Source organism: Schistocerca nitens, chromosome 1, assembly GCF_023898315.1.
Source record: "Schistocerca nitens isolate TAMUIC-IGC-003100 chromosome 1, iqSchNite1.1, whole genome shotgun sequence".
NCBI lineage: Eukaryota > Metazoa > Arthropoda > Insecta > Orthoptera > Acrididae > Schistocerca > Schistocerca nitens.
Window position 1 is genome coordinate 746,291,328 of NC_064614.1, and position 6,000 is coordinate 746,297,327.

At 41.7% G+C, this 6,000-nt stretch overlaps 1 pseudogene; it reads left to right on the top strand.

Annotated features, from left to right (window-relative positions):
* The first annotated feature begins 195 nt into the window (after nucleotides 1–195).
* Nucleotides 196–314, top strand: LOC126208909 (5S ribosomal RNA; annotated as a pseudogene).
* Nucleotides 315–6,000: the final 5,686 nt, after the last annotated feature.

Consider the following 6,000-nt stretch of genomic DNA (forward strand, 5'->3'; position numbering starts at 1 on the left):
ACGATCGTTACAACGTGTAATTAAAACAAACCTCAGTGCATTCTCATAATAGCGCTACTAACGCAACCCTTTCGTGACAGGCGAGAAATTTTAATAGACATCATCTTCCAGATGTAGAACCACGCCTACCATCTTTCATTATGTCGCACAACTTCTTCTTGGCGTTGCGATTTTTTCCTTCAGTGTATAAATGACGCCAACGGCCTGGCCGCAGTGGTAACACTGGTTCCAGTCAGATCACCGAAGTTAAGCTCTGTCGGGCTTGGCTAGTACTTGGATGGGTCACCGTCCGGGTCTGCCGAGTGCTGTTTGGAAGAGGGGTTCACTCAGCCCTTGTGAGGCCAATTGGGGAGCTACTTGATTGAGAAGTAGAGGCACCAGTCACTAAAACTGACAACAGCCGGGAGAGCAGTGTGCTGACCAAATGCCCCATCATATCAACATCCCGTGATGCCTAAGGTCTGAGGATGATACGGCGGCCGGTCGGTACCGTTTGGCCTTCATGGCCTGTTCAGACAGTATTTCTATGTTTGTAGTGCATAAATGGCATATGACACCGTTGGGTGAGAGATTCCACAGATTGGGTTCAGCCTAATGTCAAAAAGAATGTTGTTCTTCCTCGCACGTTGACTCTTTTTTATGATACGTGAGAGTTGTGTCGTACGTGTATTTGTAGAGTGTAATGTTGTGTGATGATGACGAGAGAAGGGTGAAACCCGGCGCCGTCATATAGCCTATACCTCTCGAATACGTCAAGGATCAGCCGAGTTTGACGTCCTCAACCGACAGGTGGACCACCATCTACAGTGTTTCATGCGCTTACCTCATGAGGCATAGCCGGGAGGTCTGGAACTCCGTCCAGGACATTGGTGCGAAGATTGGTGTCAAAACTTTACGCCATCACCTCTCATATCACTGTCCGCCGAACACTGAGGGTGAAAATTTCACCCATCATTAGGATTGGAATTACCTTATCTCCAAGTTGAGCCCCACCGCACAGGCGAGCGTTGGCTACCTCGGCTAAGGAAGCGGGTCCTTACCTCATGAAGGGTGCTACACTCCAGTCATATAACTCACTCAACAAGATGTAGACGCTATTAGTCGCCGGTGATTTAGTGCAGAGAATGATACGTGTTTGTCACTGTCTGTTGTAATTGTTGTACTGTAAATTTTAACAGGTAAAACCAGCTGTGGTTCAAATGGTTCAAATGGCTCTGAGCACTATGGGACTTAACTGCTGTGGTCATCAGTCCCCTAGAACTTAGAACTAATTAAAGCTAACTAACCTCAGGACGTCACACACATCCATGCCCGAGGCAGGATTCGAACCTGCGACCGTAGCTGTCACGCGGTTCCAGACTGTAGCGCTTAGAACCGCACGGCCACTCCGGCCGGCAAACCAGCCGTGTAATTTGTTACTAAATGCGCGGGTAAAACTGATAATCAGGTCTGATACTTATTCTTTGTAACCTATTTAGTAAAATAATATACGCTGCCTAGGACTCCAAATGCGTCACATAAACCCACAGTATTATATGTGTATTTTTATTATAAATGTACGCTTGCAAATATAGTAACACGTGTAGAAAGACAATCAGAAAAAAGCAACATGCTATAATTTTAACAACTACGCCATACAAAGAGGTGTTGAAAACAAAAGAAGTGGAACGCACGATGAAAGAAAGTGCGAAGATCGCAAGCAATAAAAATTGCGAAGAAGAGAGAAGGTCTTGCTAAGACACACTTTCAGATTATAAGAGAAATCTTGAATTTTCAACATCTGAATCTGAATCAGAGATAGGCTTGAACAACTTTTGTGACGACAATGAACTAGATAGATCGTACGGATGCTTATTCGAAAAAATAAGTTTCTTCGTGATGAATTCCAAACAGAAGAGAAGTTTGATACGGATGTGCATCCTACTCTTACTGGAACCTTTTAGAATGCATTGGATCGGACAGTCCACATAATCATCTATGTGATCTATGCTTCTGCAAACAGCGAATTTCTTAAGTTCTGATTGAATTTCTTCAACACAGGACTTAAGTTCTATAGTTCACTTTGATGTGTCCTACTTTTAGATTAAGCTTAATTCCAATCAGTTAGAAAGCTAATATTAAATTAAGTAGTCAACGAAACTACATAAAGTAAAAAAATGAAACACCTTACAATGCCGTTTTCTGGTAAAATGGCGCAATGTAAAAGTTTGGATAGGTATGATGTCAAATAAAAATTAGTTATCCATGATTTTAAGAATACTGTCTTATGATTAATAACAACATTCCTTTGGCTGCACCACCTTTCCCCATCTTCCCTACTCTCTTTAGTATAGCGGACATCAAGATCTAATACACTACTGGAATATCATTAACACCCTTAGTCAGTAGCCCCATACAAGAAAACAGGCTGGTGACTTTGCTCCATCAAATGATTTCTCTGAGCTTTCCAGGTTGTTCCAGGTTGAAATTTAAAATTTCCCTGAGTAAATTTCTGTTGTATGTGAGAGCTAATTCAACGTCTTTAGTTTTCTGGCTGCAAAAGTAATTTGTTGAGTTGCAGCGTCACGCATTAGTGATTATTCCAAATTCAGCTAGAATTTACAGTTTTCTCTACAATTCTATAATTTATAAGGTCCTGCTGTCCTGGAAATTCCTTCATTTCCAGCGTCCGTCACCAGTCCCTGCTGTGGAATCTCACTTGAGAAATCCTCGTAGAAACGAACTTCGAATTGTTGTCACTGGAACGTAGTACTAATCCACATTATAACAACGAATCAGAGTGTTTCAAATTGAGCCTTCATCTCACTTTGGCAATTGTTGGCTTGAAACATGACACTGCGATGAAGTCGGCAAAGTACCACTTTGCATAGCAGTTACTAAAAAAAGAAACCAATCCTCATTATTCAGAGTTGGTCTCTAAAACATGCGTGTTGAGATATAGACCTGTAGTATATTATAAAAGAATATTAAAACCCATTTTTGCTTTTGTGTGACGACGAATTTACAGTTTCGATGACAAATACGTACTCCGTTTTACTTCAAATTGTGATGTGTGAAGTGGGCATGGAGTCTGAGATACCACGCATAATTATCTGACTCCAAAACAGATTGTTCCTGAAGCAGAACCTGAACGTGATTCGTAACAAAATATATATATTTTTTTTAGCGAACAGTTAAACAACGCGTAGGGTTTCTCAGCCTTTTATGAGTCTTTCAGATTTCCTCAACTTTTCCAACAAATTCAGTGTCCTGAGAACTTACGATTCCCCAAGTTTTCCAGAAAAGTCACCACCCTGGTCAAGCTGAATTCGTATGTTACACACCCTGTTAACTGCGTCCGATCGTAATTAGATTATGATGCGTCTATGGACGGAATATATTCGACATCAGACATATTTTCCGAACTCAAAACGAAATATACAATAGCTTCTGTTGTTTGGGTATGAAATTTGCATCACTTTCTGCAAGAAAAATGGAGGAACGTTGCGCTGCCAAGATACTGGATATTTGCAGTCTCAAGTACGACTTAGAATTTGGAGGTCTGTTACTGTATTTAAAAAAAGATGCTATAGCCATCATATCGCTTCTTTGTCGGTAATTTATGCAAGTGTGTAATTTTACACGCGTGAATAAGCATCGATTAGTGGAACTGAACCGAAAACAAAGAAAGTGTATGGCTGGTTCACAGATTAGTCATTAAAACAAACGCAGTGGCGATAACGGTTTATCATGTAGCTCCGTTAGCAAACGAAAGGAAATGGGTCATAAATTTTGCCATTTGACTTAACCGCGACGGGATCAATTATATTCTTCACGAAATCTTTTCTAAACAGCATCAAAAAACTACTTTTCAAATTATGATGCGACTTGGAACAACTGTTCAAATCTACAAAATCTTATGGACGTAAAACTTAGTCATAAGAATCGTCAGGACTACAATGTATTTTTTCCTCTGTTGCGTAAGTTCGAGCACAGCACGGCTCTTGGTGAAGGACGAAGGCACTTGGTGAGAAATATTACGCAACATCCTTTAGCGGCAAAACATGTGAAGAGAATGTAAGTCTTGCAAAAATAATCTATGACTATCATAAAATTGTAAGTACTCTTCATTCTTCTTTTCAAGTTTCATAACTGATTCACTTTTAAGTATTAAAGCGTTACGCCAACTAGAAATATTCTTTGCATTTATTAGAATTTCTTTGCTTTCATTTTGTGTATTTCGTTTTTGTGTGGGTGAAAGCTTACGATGAATTGCCAACGCTTTTACATTGAAGATTGTGGTGATGGGGTTTGCCACAATTGTTCATGGGAATTAAGATGACGAAGAAAATGCAGAATTTGAGTAACCAAATCAAACAATGATGAGATGAATTTCTTTCGATCGTTGAATAGCTATTTTCCGTTGTAGACACGTAGACGTAGACGCGCTGCTAGGATCGTAATAGTTCGGAATAGACCACACTGAGGTACACGTAGCAGCAAAAGTTTTGCATCACACCTTTATTTCGAAATTAATGTCACGGAAAACAAAAACTGACACTGCAATGTGACCATATAACCAAATCAAAAAACAAACATTTTTGTAACTGCATAATCGTCTGTTTCTCATGGCGGAGCTTTCACAGCACACCTGAGCAACGTCAGTACGTGGTGGAACGGCCCCTTGCTCGAATGCAGGCTTGACACTGTCATGACATACCATCGATGAGATCGTCAAGTAAGCCCTAGTCCAAACTGTCCCACTCTCCAATGGCATTTCTACATAATGTGTCGTAGCTGCCGTCGTCCAAAAACAGCTCGTTTCAATCGATCCCACATACGTTCGATTGCGTTCGTGTCCGGGATCAGCCAGGCCACTCCATTTTGGTGATCCTAGCATGCTGAAGGACTGTGTTCATGAGAAAAGAGCCCTGAGCACGTAAATTTCCGTCCATGAAAATAAAATGTCACCAAAATATTAATGATATAGTCTGTTGTTTCGTAATCTCATCCCTGCACCGTAGAGCAGCAATACTGCCGTTAGCGACCACGAGAGTTGTACTGCGGTCTGATATAATGCCAGCACAGAACATCACTCCATCACCACCTTGTTGCACATCTGGGACACAGTGTTTGAGGCATTCGATGTTACAGCGTTATCTCGAAACACGCTATTTGCGATTATCAGGGTGCAAACAGATCCGAATTTCATCCGTAAACAACACTCAGCGCCAATTCCTAGACATCCATTTCGCATGGTTTTTTACCCATCTGTAACGGAGTCCATAGTCTTGCGGAGTCCGACGTGGTGCTTGCCATGGTCTTCGGTAATGAATATTTGCATCATGCCATTGTCTGCTAACAGTCTAATGCGATACAGGAAGTCATGTAGCCTCTTTAAACGGCCATTTCTGTTCTGGAGCACTCAGCCCGTGGCTCACAGAGCCATCGACGGGTACATAAATAATCGATATCTACAGCTTTTGATTCAATGACTAATCCTCGTTATAAGTCACTGTGCCCCTGAACGACCCATTCTGTTGTTTACGCTTCTCTACTGAGAACACAATACATCCCGCCTCCTTTGATACTTGCGGGTCCGTCTCTCGTGACCTGCAGTGGTCAGTTCCGCATTACACACGGCTGTCCGGATACTTTTGAGTGGATAATGGATGTATACGTAGACCTACATGTATATCGCATTACTAGAGGCGCTAAAGGCAACTAGTCCAACGAAAGATCAAAAATCGGAGATGGTTCATGGTATGTTTCACCGATAGTTGTGAGCATAAGACGGTGTAGTTCAAAGCCAATTATAGCTTGACTTACGCCTGTGTGATATGCGTCAAATGCGGACCAGTCCCAACCGACAGTGGTGCCCAAGCTTCTCCAAGGCGCCACAGTCTCATCTGGAAGAAAAAGACCTGCACCGTAGATTGTATTTGACAATTACAGCATTTACGTAAGGATGTGGCACAGGAAACGCTCTGGCAGTCCTTTGTAACTATACGGGTGGTCACC